Consider the following 17,103-nt stretch of genomic DNA (forward strand, 5'->3'; position numbering starts at 1 on the left):
AGTGCGTGCTCGAATGTTGGAAATAATGCCGGGTCTCTGCTTCGCTGCTCCCTTGGTTTTCTTTCTCTGCTGTCCCTTCTTTGTCTTTGGCCATCACGCTGCGCTCCTGGTGCTTTTCTAGCTTCTCACATGGTTTTGATTAGGAAGGACAAATGTAACCGAGAACAGAAATGCTCCTAGTTTTTCTCATGTTCTTTCAGATGAATGTGCTTAAGTGTTAATCTTAAGTGTTGTAGGCTTGGGGATCAGGAATGTGTATGTATGTAGACACATATATATCTCAACCTAAAAGGGTCCCATTTTTATCCTGGCTGTCTTGGAAAAAGAAGTATTACTATGACACAACCAAACGAGGCTTGGCTAAAAACTATTCTTGGGGCACTTGGGTGGCTCAATCGGTTAAATGTCTGACTTTGGCTCAGGTCATGATCTCACGGTTTATGCATTTGAGCCCTGAGTTGGGCTCTGTGCTGACAGCTCAGAGCCTGGAGCCTGCTTCAGATTCTGTGTCTCCTCTCTCTCTCTGCCCCTCGTGCCCCCCCCATCTCTCTCCCTCTCTCTCTCTCTCTCTCAAAAATAAAATAAACATTAAAAAAACCTACTTATAAACTGAACTGGCAATCAGATGTTTTGATTTTCAGTCCTGGCTCAGCATCTAGGTAGCTGTGTGGCCTTGGAGAATTTATCTGAAGTTCCTGGTGTTGATTTTGTCCTCTCTAAACATGACAGGGTTGGATTAGGTACTCTCCCAGGTGCCTCCCCGGAGATTTTGATTATCTGTGTCAGGTGCATTGGTACGAACTTCATGAGATAAGCCAAAATGAGACTCCTCACCTACACAGGAAAATGGAGGCTAAAAAAAATCCAAGTCCTTGTATTTGTTTCCCTAATGAAATTTAAAATGATCAGAAAATAAAGTCCATTGCAGTTTATCCACACCACTTTATTAATGACCTAGATGTAGCAGGAGCACAGAATTCAGAGCTATGCACAATCCCAGACATCTAGAAAGCATACAGTAAATGTTTCCTGAAGGGTATCCTGCTCGAGGTGCCGACAAAGTGGCATAACCCAGTGGCAAGAGCCCCAAATTTATAAAACTGAGCCTCAAGTCTCTGCCCCACCTACCCGTGTTTCCATGCTTTAGAACAAGCCATTAGCCTTTTCCAAGCCTCGGTTTCCTCAACTGCAAAATGGGACAAACATTGGCAGTTCAAGTTTGGGGGGAGAAACAAATGATATAACGTATAGGAAAATGATTAACAATGTATAGAATACTTGGAAATATTCTGGCACCTAATCAAAGGTACCTTACATAGGCCTTAGGCGGTAAGTTAAGGAAGTTGGTCTCTGTGGTCTATGATGTGCCTTCCAGCTTTGAACATCCTTCACTCCGTGACTTGGCTGGGCTTCTGCCCCAGGCTGCAGATGTAACTGACACCTGCTGTGTCTGGAAATTTGGAGAGAGAGGCTGGGAGGTTCCTGTAACTTCACCCCTGGACCTGCCTTGCATGATGTGGCTCCTCCTTCAGAGACATCAATGGGCCTATCGATTCATCTTGTTAACCTTTAACTGCTGCTAAGACATTCCACCCTGGGGCTCCCTGTGCTGTTATCATCAAAAACACTCTAGACCCAAAAGGCAAGCCGCTTGCCCTTATATCAGTGTTTATGCTTGTAATCTAAAGGAGGAGAAAAACATGTCGGTAGTCAGTAGGAAAAGAAGTCAAGTAATGTGCTTTTCCGCTTCAATTGAGTATTTCTTGCTTTGGTTTTCCCATTTACCGAAAATGAGTGAATTGCTGGTAGGAATATCCTAAACTCACAATGAAATGGTTGCGAGAAATGATTGTTGTAAGAGTCACCTGAAAATCTAAGCTACATATTGTGAAAGTGGGTTTATTGTTGTGAAGGGTAGGGGAAGCGTCTTTACCAGAAGGATGTGGGCTCACAGCTCTTTCACCTTCGGAAGACCTGGGCTCTCCTCCAGCCCGGCTGTCCAGACACCTCGGAGTGCTCCCTGGACTGCGAGCGTTCCCACGGAGCAGGTTGTTGCATAGAAGGTGTGAAAGAGGGCAATTCTCCAGGCTTTAAGAAATGAAGAATAAAAGCGCAGAGGAATTGATCAAGGAACAAAAACCTCAGTTTTACGATGAAAACATCTTTCGAGGTTTGTGATACTCATTTTTGTATTTTGGGATCAGTTTTTACTCACTGTTCTCTCTCGCCTATCCCAAAATGACTGTCAATGTGATTATTCATCACCCATGCGTCTGTGTATCACCAGTATGGCAAGGGGTGTCTTTGCTATTTTTAGACACGATGGTTATACAAGCAAAAAGGGCACATTCCTCTCCCATTCTGCAGAATGCCGGCCACCCCCTGGCATGGGGACCGTTCTGAAGCAGCCTTTTCCTTCTGGCTATACAAAGGCTTTCTTTGACAGGGGAGTGTGCAGTGGGTTGAGGGAAAGTGGAGAATAAAGGAAAGATATTTCCAGATTTGAACTTGAACAAAAGTTACTGCTGACAGCCGAGTTCACTGATGGTCAGAACTGAGAAACGCAGGCAGCCATGGCATGACTGGGGGCTGGGGACCAGCACTCTCTGCAGGCAGGGACAACGTCTCTGACCACTCACAAGGGTGGGACGGAGTTTGAAAAAATCCCAGAGGGCAGAATTGATCTTTGGGGATTTGCCAGCCTTTGGTTTAAAGGCTTAGTAAATATTTTGGTAGGGAAGGGATCATAACACGGGGTTCTAATTAGCACAAGTGAGCTTTTCCCTCGCCCTTGTTGCTGGTAATCAGGGATACCTGGCTTTGGGGGCTCCCTGCTAACCCGCTGCCTCCCCTTACCTTCCCGTCCCACCCCCCCTCCACCCCCGCCCTCAGAAGTTATCTTAAGAACCTGAACTACCTCAACCTGGAGGCAGGGCTGAAAAGAGGTCACCAATGCCTTTGCCTGTGACCTACTTGCACCCTCGACCTTCAGAGATGAGAACCCGATAAGCCGCCCACACCCAGTGGCCTAGGATTCACTGGGCTGTCATTTTGTCTGGGAGACAGGACAGCTTCTGGCAAACTTAATAAGCAGATTTTCTCAGTGATAGGAAAATTCTTGCTTAATGCAGGCAGCTCTATTTCCCGTGGTTAAAGTATTCAGCCTAGAGAAGATAGCAGAAGTCACCTGACCTGGCGTGAAATATAAACGAAAGTTGTCTCTTTCTTTAGTTTCCCCCTCCCACCTTTTTTAAAGCTTCCATTTTCTTCAGGGAGGTGGGCTTTATCTTTACTAGGCCGGGCTCACGTAAGCTAAGTTGGAATTAGGAAACTGGTATAATACTTAACCTGCTTCTAGACAGCAGCCAGCATCAGCATCAAGCAGAGCATTGAAGTGCTTTAATCGCTTGAACAACACTGAGTGCTTCTCCTGTTACTGTCACTCTTATGATCTCTATGCACATTACCAGTGGCAGAGAAGGGACGTTGTCAAACTCTCAGAGGGCAGAGGGCAGAGGGCAGTACATGGAACCTAAGTAAAAACTAGTTCACAAGCTAGCATCTGCTCCCCAGACGTCTCCAATCTCTAAGTCTGAGAAAACCCAGGCTGCCGGGCTAAGCGGACGCCCCTTCACCTCCGACTGTCACAAAAATCGATCCTTCTGCTCTTCTACTCTCTTCTACTTCCCAGTCTGGAAATGTCACTTACAAAGGGGAGACTCCCAGGGCACCTGGGTGGCTCAGTCGGTTGAGCGTCCGATGTCGGCTCAGGTCATGATCTCACAGTTCGTGAGTTCGAGCCCCGCGTTGGGCTCTGTGCAGACAGCTCGGAGCCTGGAGCCTGCTTCGGATTCTGTGTCTCCCTCTCTCTCTCTCTGCCCCTGCCCAGCTTGCACTCTGTCTTTCCCTCTCTCAAAAATAAATAAACATTAATTTTTTTTTTTTTTTTTTTTTTTTTTTTTACAAAGGGGGGACTCCTGGCCCAACAGGTACACTGCCTCCCCAGCTGCTGTGGCGCTGAAATGTAACAGGTTCGAAAGTGATTGTCAAAGTTTAAGATGCACAAAGTCTGAAGTCTGCAGAAGCGTATTTTTCAGTTTTGCTACAAAAAGGATAAATCTCAAAAGAGCTCTTTTCTTGTAACAGTCCAAGTAAACAAATGTCGCAGGCATTTTTACAATTTAGCAAGTCTGCATTTCATCAATTTGCTGGGAAATTAAACAATATACCTATTAAAACTCATTTAAAAAAACTGGGAACTCTAATTCTGACTTTTATTTATAACTCAAGTTCAGTGAGTTGGCACCAATGTTTTAGAGAGACAGAGTATGACTCTGAGTCAAGACCAAATTGATCCCAGCTTTCTCAATTTGCGAACTTCCTTTTTGTTTTCTGTTGCTTCTACAGCCGCTGTGATGCTGTTCCATTATGAGGCGGCCGGTCCCATATGAACCATTCTTGCCCTGGACAGACTAGGAAAGGGAAGTGACAACATCCAGCCATCCGAAATCAGTCTTGGAGTGAATTGGGCCGGGCCCCCGTTTCAGCAACGAATGTTAACACGCGATCAAAATCGTCGCACTTTGTTACCAGTGGGGATGGGGACAGTCATGAAGAGCCCAAAGGCCATTTTACTAAGCCCATCACCTGGGTAGTGACTTTTGCAAATCAGCCCTTGGTACCTTCATTTTGATTCTCCTTAGAGGCAGAAGCAAAAACCACAAACCACAGCAGAAATGCTTTAGGCTTTGTAACATGAGAAGCTAGAACATACATACTGACTCTACTCCTTACTGTAAATATATGATTTTGACAAATTACTTCAGTTTTTGAAGAACAAACCTCAGTTTCTTCCTATGTAAGAGGGATGCAATAATATCATATTACATATGTTAGGGTGTTGCCTTGGGGATTCAAAACATTATTAAATGCCTAAGGTAGAGCTTCGCACATAGCACGTCCCAAAGAAAGCGAGCCGCCATTGTTATTTTGTCAAATGCTTTTTCGGTCTCAGTTGAGATGATCATGTGGGCAGTTTTTCCTTCGTTTTGTTGATGCGGTGTCCTACTCTGATTCATTCTTGTACGTAGAATCATCCTTGCGTTCCAGGAGTAAAACCCACTTGGCCATGGCGTATAATCTTTTAATATACTACTGTTGAGTTCAGTTTCCTAGTATTTTGTTGAGTATTTTTGCATCCATCTTCCTAAAAGGATATTGATTCTATAGTTTCTTTTCTTGTAACCTCTTTGCTGGGTCTGCTATCAGGGTAATGATGGCTTTATAGCATGAATTAGGAAATGTTATCGCCTTCAATTTTGGGGAAGAGTTGAAAATTCGTGGTATTTATTTATTTATTTTTAATGTTGGCAGACTTCTTCAGTGCAAGCATCTAGCCCATGACTTTTCTTTGTTGGGAGGCTTTGAATATCGATTAGTCTCCTTACGAGTTGTAAATCTATTCATATTTTCTATTTGGTAGATTCAGTTTGGGTAGATGTGCATTTCTAGGAATTTGTCCATTTTGTTCAGTTTATCCAGTTTGTTGGCATACAGATGTTCATAACATTCTCTTTGATGTCTGCTTTTAGTTATCGGAGTCTTTGCTCTTTTTCCTTCACTTATCTAGCTACAGGTTTGTCAATGTTGTTGATTGTTGCAAAGAACCAATTTCGGTTTTACTGTTTTTTCTATATTGTTTTTCTATTCTCTCTTTTGCTCTGCTCCAATTTTGCTTCCTTCCCTCCTTTTGTTAGCTTTGGGTTTAGTTTGCTTTCTCTTTTTCTAGTTCCATAAAGAGTAAGTCTGGGTTACTGATCTGAGATGTTTCTCTTTTTTAAATGCAGGCATTTAAGCTACAAATGTCCCTCTTAGCACTGCTTGTCTGTATCCCATCAGTTTTTGTGTGCTGTGTTTTTAGTTTCCTTTCTATTTGTCTCAAGGTATTTTCTAATCTCCCCGTGATTTCTTCTTTGATTCATTGGTTACTTAAGAGTATGTTGTTTAATTTCCGCATATTTGTGGGTTTTCCAGTTTTCCTTCTGTTACTGATTTCTGGTTTCATTCCATTGTGATCAGAAAAGAAACTTCATATGATTTCAATCTTCTACAATGCATTTACGATTTGTTTTGTGGTCTAACATACAGTCTGCTTTGGGGAGTGTTTCACGTCCGATTGAGAAAACTGTGTATTCTGCTGTTGTTGGTAGAGTGTTTTGTATATGTCTGATAGATCCAGTCGGTCTGTAGTGCTGTTCAAGTCCACAGTTGCCTTTTTGATTTTTCTGGCTGGTTGTTCTGGTCATCTTTGAAAGTCTCCTACTATTATCTTAGAGCTGTTCTCCTTTAAATTCTGCTAATGTTGCTTGATATATTTTAGAGCTCTGATAATATGTATATCATATATTTTTATAATTTTTATCTCTTCTTGGTGAAGTGACTCTTTCATCAATATATACCCTTGTCTCTTGTAATATTTTTTTACTCAAAGTCTGTCTGGTTTAATATTAGGATAGCCACCCCAGCTCTCTTTTGGTTATTAATTGCATGTAATATCTTTTGCGTCATTTAACTTCCAACCTAAATCTGAATTTAGAGCTAAAGTAAGTCTCATGTCCACAGCATATTGTTCAGTTTTTAAAAATCTATCCTGCCAACCTGCCTTTTGATTGGAGTGTTTAGTCCATTTGCGTTTGAAGTAATCATTGATAAGGAAGGACCTTCTTTTGCCACTTTGTTGTTTTCTGTGTGTCTTATATCATTTTCTGTCCCTTATTTCCTCCATTACTGCCTCTTTGTGTGTTTACTTTTTGTAGTGATATGTTTTGATTACCTTTTCATTTCCTTCCATGTATATTCTATAGATGTTTTCTTTATGCAAGAGTGCTGCTGAGAAACTGGAGAATAATCTATTAAGGATCATTTGTCTATGATGAGTTGCTTCACTCTTGTTGATTTCAAGATTCCCTTTGACTTTGGCTTTTGACAGTTTGATTATGTGACTTGATGTGAATCTCTTTTGGTTATCCTAAAGTTCGTTGAGCTTCTTGGATTTGTATATTCATGTATTTCATGAAATGCAGGATGTTTTCAGCCGTTATTTCCTCAAATAAGTCTCTGCTACTTTCTTTCTCTTCTGGGATTCCCATAATGTATATACAGACATATTCTTTTTGCTTGTTTATTGCACTTCACTTTATTTTGCTTCGCAGATACTGCACTTTTTATAAATCAAAGGTTTGTGGCAACCCTGCATTGAGCAAGTCTATTGGCACCATTTTCCTCATAGTATTTACGCACCTTGTGTCTCTGTCACATTTTGATGATTCTCACGCTTTTGGTAATTCAAACTTTTTCATTATTATTATATTTGTTATGATGATCTGCAATCAGTAATCTGTGATGTTACTTACTATTTGTGAGTTTTGACGTGCCACATAAACCACACGTGTGTGTTCTGACTACAGATAAGGTAGAAACAGCAAGAGAACTAGAATTAGAAGTGGAACCTGAAGATGTGACTGCATTGCTGCAATCTCATGATAAAACTTTAGCAAATGAGGAGGTGCTTCTCATGGCCGCGCAAAGAAAATGGTTTCTTGGGATGGAATCTATTCCTGGTGAGATGCCGTGAAGACTGTTAAAATGACAACAAAAGCTTTAGAATTTTACACCAATTTATTTGGCAAAGCAGTGGCAGGACTTGAGGGGAATGACTCCAATTTTGAAAAAAGTTCTGATGTGAGCAAAATGCTATTAAAGAACATTGCGTGCTGCAGAGAAATCATTCATGAAGAGTCAATTAATGGCCAACTTCATTGTTGCTTGATTTTAAGAAGTTTTCACAGCCATTCTGACCTTCAGCAACCACCACCCTGATCAGCCAGCAGCCATGAACATCAAGGTAAGACCCCCTATCAGCAAAAATATTACTACTTGCTAAAAACTCAAGTGATGGTTTATTTTTAGAAATTAACAGAAGTATTTTTTAATTAATCTTTAAATTTTTATTTATTTATTTATTTATTTATTTATTTATTTATTTACTGAGAGAAAGAGAGAGAGAGAGCACATGCACACGAGGGTCAGAAGGAAGGAGAGACAGAATTTCAAGCAGTCTCCGCACCATCAGCAGCAGAACCTGATGCAGGGCTTGAACTCATGAACTGCAAGATCGTGACCTGAGCCGAGATCAAGAGTCAGATGCTTAACCAAGTGCGTTACCCAGGTGCCCCATAAATAAAATATTTTTTAACTTAGGTATGTATATTGTTTTTTCTAGACATAGTGCTATTGCATACTTAATACACTACAGTATAGTGTAAACATAACCTTTATATACATTGGGAAACCAAAAACATTCATTTGACTTTCTTTATTGGGATATCCATTTTATTGCTGTGGTCTGGAGCTGAACCCACCATATCCTAGAGATATTGCCAATATTGGTCTTCTTGATGGCATCCCATAAGTTCCTTAGATTCAGTTCACTTTCTTTATCTTTTTCTTCTGCACCCCAGACTTGAGAATTTCAGATGTCCTATTTTCAAATTCTGTTGTGTTTTTTTTTTTTTTCTCTTGCCTGCCCATCTTTGCTGTTGCAACCCACTGGTGGAATTTCCTTTTCAGTTATTGCACTTTTTCACTTTAGAATTTCTGTTTATTTCCCTTTTGTAAGTCTTATATCTTTGTTGATATTCTCATCATTTTAATATATTATGTTCCTGATTTCCTTTAGTTCTTTGTCCATGTTTTCCCCTAGCTTTTTGAGCATATTTTAAAAAGTTGTTTTAGGGGGCACTTGGGTAGCTCAGTCGATTCAGCATCTGACTCTTGATATAGGCTCAGGTCATGATCTCATCATTGTTCATGGGATCGAGCCCCCTGTTGGACTCTGCACTGACAGCAGGGTCCCTCCTGCTCACGCATGCTCTTCTCTAAATAAATAAATAAATAAATAAATAAGTTGTTTTAGTCGTTGTTTAGTAAGTCCATTGCCAGCTTTCTTGGGAACAGATTCTGTTAAATTAAAGGAATTTGTCCCTTCAATAAGCCGTATTTTCCTGGGTTTGTTGTTGTCGTCCTCACTGAAAATTGGGCGTTACGTTATTATAACATGGTGATTCCGGAAATCAGATCTCTCCCCTTCCCCGGAGCTTGCTTTATTTTGATTATTAGAAACTGTGATCGCCACATTTGTTTTGTGACTTTTCCAGACTATTTTTGCAAAGTCTATTCCTTGCCGTATGTGTTCATTGAAGTCTCTGTTACTTTAGTTTGTGTTGAGCTAACACAGTTTGATAGAGATTTTCTTGCATACCAAGAGCTGAAAGAGACAAAAACACAGAAATAGAGATAGAGATAGAGATAGAGATAGAGATAGAGATAGAGAGATGATAGAGAAAGAGATAGATAGAGATAAAGATAGAGATAGAGATGGAGATAGAAATAGAGGTAGAGATAGAAGTACCTGTGGGGGAGTGGGGGGTTGAGGGAGCATTCCCCGCTCACGGCCTTGGCAGATGGGCTCTCTGCAGGGTTACCGTTCCCTCGGTTAGTCTTGCTCTGAACCTAGGGTTCAGCTTAGGTGAAAGTTAAAGTCTTCTCAGACTTTTGTGAGCATATGTCTTACCTGGGTAGGCATGTGGCTTTCTAGATTCCCTTATAGAAATAACTGCTTTTGAATCTCTTGGTTTCCCAGAGAGTCTTACCCCACTCTGTCCTCCAGGCCTCAGATGGTCTCTCGTATGTCTCCGGTGGGAATCTGTTACGTCAGGTGTGTACAGGTGTGTTTTCCCTGGTTGCTTTTATGAGCAAAGCCTGCAGCTCTTCTGGCCTGTGTTCTGAGTTAGGCGAGAAAGAGAGAGCAAGTCAGTCCTTCAGGAATCCCCAGCCGAGTTAGAACAGATGTACACAGTAATTTGCAGATAAGGTCTGCTCTCTCCCTCTGATTTAAAGAGTAGAACTGGGACCTGAATTTGCCACCACTTGAATCTAAGGCTGTTGCCATTTGGGCAAGGGTTTTTTGAGTGTTTTTTCCCCCATGATTGTATGGAAGAATATAAGCTTGGAGTTTTGGAGTCCAACATCTCCCTGATGTCCCATCACTATAATTTTCTGCATGCCAAAACTGCACTGAGAAGGTTATTTTCTCTCTGCCCTCCCGATACACCCTCACCTTTCCCTGTCCTAGTCTGTGTCCGGCAGGCTGATCTGCACAAACCATATCAATGAGCTCCCAGCCCCAGTGGGAGGAAAGGGAGGCGATGCATTTAATTCCCTTTCTGCAGTGGACACAATTTGGCCACATCTTTCCATCCAGTGTCACAGCTCTCCTCCAGTGACCCTCTCCCAATAACCACCAACCCTGAGATCTGTAACTGGCACATTTCCCTTCAGACCTGGGGGTGATGAAGTGCTTACCAATCGCCATCGCCTTCTGCTCTTGTAGTCCCAAGGTCCTTCACCATCCCTTGTGCATGTCCCTAGATCGTTCCACACCTTTGTAACTTATTCTTTTATGAACATTCCTCACTTACTCAGTTTGGGAGTGCCATCTGTTTCCTGCTGGAACTCCAAGGGACACACTGCACCATTGGCTGCTATTTCTCTTTTAGAGAAATGCTTCTGGTTTTGGAGAAATGTGCTCAGATACCAGCAGATTCTGGAAGGTACTCTGGGTCAAAAGATAAGAATTCACTTTCCTGAACAAATGTGTAATATTCAGGAGAACGATACTCAGCTTGGGGTTCAGAAATTGTGTCTTATTAAACACACAGCCTTGGTCCTGTAATCTGAGATGTGAAAACAAACTTATGGTCCCATTTCTACAAGGCAAGGGCCCTAAAAGAAGACCGCCCTCCTTTGCGGGTGGGCGAAGCCATCTGCTGTCACGGAATCCTGTCCCAGGAGCCAGATCGCCCCACCTTCCCCCAAACTGACAAGTGCCGAGCTGAAAGTACGAAGGGAGATATCGATTGTCTCCTGTGTCTAGAAAAGAGCTACATATGAGGCAAGATCAATTACATTAATTGCTTCTTCTCTGACTCATTCTCCTCACTGTTGACAGGACTTTCTTAAGCACAGACCCAGTGAAGCCATTTTCTCTGCCAGAAGGCTCCAGTGGGTCTTGGACCACGGGACAAAGAATGACAAATGCTCAGCAAGTGGGTGGCCGCTCCCACTCCTGGCTTGCAGGGCACCCTTGTTCAATAAAGCTGCTTTCAGCAGGGGAAACTTTCCAGCGTGGCTCTCCAGGTAGCCAATACTTAGGCTGCTTTCCATTTCTAAGGTAAATGTATTGCCCCGCCTTGTCCTGGAAGATGAAATATATTCTAAATTCAGAAGCACAGCACTGCACAAGCTGGCCCCAGTCTTCCATTCTAGAGCCTTAGCATTTTTCCTCTTACCCTTTTGTGCCAAACCATTAGCCTTTTTTGCACTGTTCATAGCATAGATGGGGTGTTGGAAATATCTGTCTGTCTAATATTGATACGGTCCTATAAATTGGGTTTTTCTTTAAACACACAAACATACACACAGAATTTAAGTCTGAGCCAAATACATTTAGACTCTTGCAATAGCACCAGATAATGCTACAAAAATTAGTTTGTAGCATTTGCCCATACATTTATTTATGTATCTTTAAAGGGTGGAAAAAGCTTATTAGATGAAAAATTGGGAAATACATTCCTTATGGAGTACCAGCCCAGTGTGCTTGTCACTGACTCTTCCAAGCAGGTGGCCTGATGGCCTTGGCCTCCTCCCTGTAGAGCGGTCAACACGTTCACACGTGAGGTCAAATCTTTTCTTAGCTGTACTTCAGCCGTCCAGACTGGAGCTCATTGTTTCTGAGACAAGCCCCAAAGCAAATACCAAATTCCTGCTGTTCTCCCAAGTTGTCTCAATTTTACCTCTCCTCGGAAAAGCCGATGACATCATTTATCTGCTGACTTTTTTAAGGCGTGAGCTTATTTAACACCCATTTACTGAATTCACATTAGAATTTCAGCTTCAGTTTCTTAAATAGAAGAGGAAAACAAAAACAGGATCTTTACAATTGGAGTTAAAATTTTTATCTGTGTTAAGCATAAGAGACTCTTAAAAACTGAGAACAAACTGAGGGTTGATGGGGGGTGGGAGGGAGGGGAGGGTGGGTGATGGGTATTGAGGAGGGCACCTTTTGGGATGAGCACTGGGTGTTGTATGGAAACCAATTTGACAATAAATTTCATATATTGAAAAATAAAAAACTAAATAAATAAAAGAGCACCTACAAAAAAAAAATTTTATTTGTGTTTACAGAAAAGAAATCAATTCTAAAGATAGACAACGATGAGCAACTAATCTGTGCGATGGAGATCATGGCAGGTGGATGTTCAAATGATTTTCATGCTACCATTGTTCACTGGGAGACAGTGCTGTGTGTCAGGACCAGGCTGAAAGCTGGGGAAGAGGCAGAGGTCAGAGGAGGCCACGGCACATCCTCTCAGAGCACACAGGCCTGTGGGGACAGGCGACATGTGCACAAATTGCTGTCACCCGATTAATTTTAAACTTCACTCTTTAGATAATATTTTCCAGCTCCCTTTAGTGAGCACTTAGTGTGCGATGGGCAATCATTATTTTACCTATGTCACTCAATTCTCATGGCAATTCTATAGTGTAGGTATTATTCTTTCCACTTCAGAGGTGATGAAAACTAAGCTCATAAAATCTGGATAATGTGAAGTTCAATTAGCTGATAAACCCATGCCGATAAGGAGCCAGAAATTAATGATTAAAGTTATATTTTTTTTTGACAAACTCTGAAAACGCTGAAACATAGGAACACAGCCAAGGTTACAAATGATCCTAAAACCAAACTGTCAGCTCCTGGATAATTCTAGATATTCCAAATATGTGGTTGTTGGTAGTTGACAACCCAAAAGATATCTATCTATATCTATATCTATATCTATATCTATATCTATCTATCTATCTATCTATTTTTTTTTTTTTTTTTTTTGGTTCAGGGTAATTTCTTTACCCAAATCTTTTTTAAACAAATAAACCCACTGGAAAATATTTTCAAAGTCTTTTTTTAAGGCAGCAAAAATAAATTTAGACGCGGCAAAAAATAATTGTCAATTTTGATCTCAGCAGAAGATTTATCTTCACAAATAACCCAGGGTGGTATGTGGATGTGTGGCCAAAAGCGATAAGATTATAAAATATCAGCGAGAAACAGTCACAATAGTGGAGTCTGGGAGTGCAGATACTTTAGATTTGGCATATTTGGAATAGCTTTATTGTTATTATTGTTGTAACATATTCTGAAAGTGGAAACAGTGGGCGAGGACAGGATAATCCCATCGCTATGATGGCCTTTGGTTTCTCCATCACTTCCACGATGGGCACAAACTGTTTTCCAGTTACTTGCATTAAGACATTACAACTGTTAGAATTTGGAGAAATATGCCTCTCTTTCCGCGAAACTTCTCTGGGTGCCATACAATGGGTTTTCTTGAGATCCTTTCACATACTAGGGATTGGGGTTAGCTACGGAGTGACGCAGGGCTTGAGTCTTATACACAGTCTCGTTTGCATAGAGGCCAGAAGTGAGTAGAGTCGAAAAGAACTGGTGAACAAAACCTGAACTGGCTTCCAGCAGCTCCCTGCAGAGGCGCCCTGCACAAATGCCAAAAAGCAGAGTGGAGTCCGACTGGAAGATGGCTTGAGAGTTCTGTGATTTTCTTCCATCAGGGAAACGTGGAAGCCACGGGCCAGAAGGCTCTGCAAAATGTCTGGGGAGAAGCAGATAATGAGGGGAACTTGACTTGCCCATATTATTTCAATCAGCAGAAACTGGAGGTTTTAGTCCAGGGTTCCAGACCTACCGGAAAGAGCAATCTCTGTGAGCAGATGTGTGCCTGTGCTTGTGAGCCTGGAGGGGTGGTGGTGGGGCGGTGGGGCGGGGGGGGGGGGGAGGGGATGAACCTGGAAGGTGGGGACAGGGGTTCCAGTTTCTCCAGTGGCATAATGTAGTGTGTAAGCAAACTTGCTCCAGAAGTAGGCATTGCAGATGCAAATACAAAAACTCTTAAACCAAGGTGGTGGGAGGGAGGGAAGCAATTGGTAGTTGTAACCTTGAAACAGGATTTATTTAACAGGATTTACCCAGTTTGTGTATGTATACATGTGGCCCATAGTGCAAAGAGACTAGAACATCAACTGGAAGCAAATTCAAAAATTCGAGTTCTACCACCAGCTGCGTGGCCAGGAGCATTTTGCTTCACTTTTGTCAGCCTCAGTTTCCTCATCTGTAAAACAGAGATAGTCAACAAATGTAGTTTAGGGGCGCCTGGTGGCTCAGTCGGCTAAATGTCTGGCTCTTGGTTTTGGCCCAGGTCATGATCTCTTGGTTTCGTGAGTTCAAGCCCGGGGTCAGTCTCTGTGTTGACAGCACAGAGCCTGCTTGGGATTTTCTCTCTCTTTGCCCCTCCCCTCCTTGCGCTGCTCTCGGTCTCTCTCAAAATAAATAAACTTAAAAAAAAAAAAAGAATCCAGTTACAGATTTCTTGTAAGGACTGGAAGAAGAGATCAACATTGCCCGGTACTTAGTATTTCATCTCACTATATATTATAATGATCATCAAAGATCTACTTTGTGTATTTAAATAATAAAATTTGCCCTTAACTGTACATGATTTGCCAAAAAGTCATTGTCTCTCTGTCTTTTTCTCCATTCCCTCCCTAGCTATTTCCTAGCATTGAAGAATTTACGTGGAAAGTCAAGAGCGTCTCATTTCCTAGAACTAAAGTAAGTACGTCCCCTACTAGGTTCCTGCTCACACAGTCTCAGAAGACCCTCTCCCGAAATCCCACCAGACCTTCTCCCAGGATGACCTAAATGCAGACGGTCAGCTGGTACTCCAGGTTCCAATCAGGGAAAACAACCGTACAACCTTCTACGGTAGCTTCTAGAAGGCAGCCAGTCTCCTTATGAGCTTCTCTTTCACGGCGCCTAGAACCCAGCTCTCGTGGCAAGTGTGAGTGTCGGTGAAGAGGGCCGGCAGCCGGGGAGAAAGGCAGGCTGGTGACAGCATTCTTCACCCGTGTGGTCAGAGTTCTTCCTGACCTGTGCAATTGCTTCTTGATGTTCCAGACGCAGGCCAGGAAGGCAAAAAGGAAGTGCAAGACACCATCGCACCTAGATTCCAGAAAGCTTTCGCTCCGTTTGGATCAACTTGAGAGGATGCGCTAATAAACAGGGTTTCCAGAGATCCTGGGAAGCAGCCCGGAGACCGGAGCCGGGGCACCTGGCGGGAGCTTCAGCACGCCTTCGTCCCTGGAACAGCGCTGTCACTTGGCACCGTTGTCCTGGCAAGTCAGCCCCGTTCACAGTCCCTCTGACTGGTCAGCCCTGTCCTTCCAGATATGCCTTTCCGACATCTTGCCTCCACGGTGCTGCCTTGCTGGAGGGGGGGTTCTCACCTGGGCCGTCACAGGGTCCAGCCTTCAATCAGGATGCTCCCCAGGTATTTCCAAATCACCAGGAGGAATGTGGGCTGTGCTCCAGGCCGATTCCTCCCACCCTCCCTCCCGTTCTTTCCTCTCTCCCTTCCTGTCTTCCTTCCTTTCCGCTGTCCTTTCTACCTTCCTGCCCCTTATTTATTGACTTCCTGCTATATGCGGGGCACTAAGAGTTTGTTAATTACCTGGGGGTTAGGCTGAGCTCTTAGATTTGAAGATGAGGGAAACAGTGTTGAAAGCACCTAAAGGAGAAGAAAATTTATGGGGTGTGTGTTGCATAAATGCCCTTCGCTAATCAGAAAGATTGTGAAATGATTTGGACTTGAATAAGTCGACGAAGGGGGCAGAGGGGCAAACGGCAAAGCTCGGAGATGGTGCAGAAAGAGTGATAGCGCAAAAATAAATCCGCAGTGCATATCAAACGAATTTGTGCAGTGCTCCTCCTGTTCATCCCGACCTGGGCCGGCGGCAAGGGGAACCGAGAGAAAAGTGGAAAAGATGCTCTGGGGAGGCGTCTTGCTTCAGAGCTGCTGACCGATACACTACGCGTGGATTCCCCGGGGATTTCCAGGCGAGTGGCTGTGGAACAGGCAGAGGTTTAGTGGTTTCCCAGGAAGGAATAAATTTCCTGCAGTGAATCACCCTGTGTCAAGGAGGATTTTTGTGACATCAGCTCCAAGCAGATCATCGAGGCTTTCCCACTCAAGAAGGCATTGGAGCATAACACCACCATGGCCCACACTTTATTTTTTCTTTCTTGTATTTTCCAAAGGGCCATTTGGACCAAAAGTGGCCTGTGGCCCCTGGAAACTCTGAGTAACGGCTTGGCATCTTCGGAATCTGTCTGTCGTGCTTTGTGGAAGAGTCTGGAAAGGTCTAGTTCTGTCTGGAAAACAGAACTCACGGTTGTTAACGTGAAAGTGTAACCCTGCTTCTTCCTTTTCTTCTAATAAATGCTGCAAACTTGAAATAGAATGAATTAGACCCCTTGGATATCAAGATATATCACTTAAAATCACTTTGCTTCTAGTGATCTAATTATATTAACTTTGGATTTTGGATGCACAGTTGCAACGCTTTGCAAGTATTTTCAAATCCTCAATATTTTCCTTTTTTATTCCCACTTTTATTTTTTTCAGTGAAGGCTAACGTCTTCCAGCCCCAGGCTTGTGGGCCCAAGTTCATCTCCGTGACTGACCCCATAATATTTACTTACATCGTTCATAAAAATACCCTGCATGCCAAAAGCTGCTAGCTGCAGGAAAATGATAAAATATAAAAATATTTAATCAGCCAGTGGGAATTCCCTTCCGCATTAATCAAAGGCTCTCTCAGAGGGCTCGCCGTGACCTTGGAAGGCCAGCAGCCCCAAGCCACACTGAAGGATACCAGCAGGAGGGAATGCCTGCTGGGAATCCACTCATCGGGGGTCCTTCATGTCTTCTGGAAAACACAGCCCGAAAAGAGGTTTTGGCTTCACTGTCAAGGAGCTCAGTGGCAGGTGTGTTGAGGCACCATGTGGCTTTTCCATCGGGGTTTTTGTACCGGGTCGTGTCTCCTCCAGGGCCATCCCACCCGTGACACCTAGCC

At 43.0% G+C, this 17,103-nt stretch overlaps 2 long non-coding RNA genes across 2 annotated transcripts; one reads left to right on the forward strand and one right to left on the reverse strand.

Annotated features, from left to right (window-relative positions):
• Positions 1-922: 922 nt before the first annotated feature.
• On the reverse strand, positions 923-12,127 carry LOC109266015 (uncharacterized). Its single transcript, XR_002079481.2, has 3 exons — positions 10,423-12,127; positions 9,711-9,842; positions 923-2,088 (listed from the first exon to the last, which is right to left on the reverse strand). It is a non-coding gene; the product is annotated as an uncharacterized LOC109266015 (long non-coding RNA).
• A 2,438-nt stretch (positions 12,128-14,565) lies between these two features.
• LOC109266016 (uncharacterized) lies at positions 14,566-16,506 on the forward strand. Its single transcript, XR_002079482.2, has 2 exons — positions 14,566-15,029; positions 15,146-16,506. It is a non-coding gene; the product is annotated as an uncharacterized LOC109266016 (long non-coding RNA).
• The last annotated feature ends 597 nt before the right edge of the window (positions 16,507-17,103 follow it).

Source organism: Panthera pardus, unplaced genomic scaffold (genome assembly GCF_024362965.1).
Source record: "Panthera pardus isolate Hobbes unplaced genomic scaffold, ASM2436296v1 HiC_scaffold_1, whole genome shotgun sequence".
Taxonomy (NCBI): domain Eukaryota; kingdom Metazoa; phylum Chordata; class Mammalia; order Carnivora; family Felidae; genus Panthera; species Panthera pardus.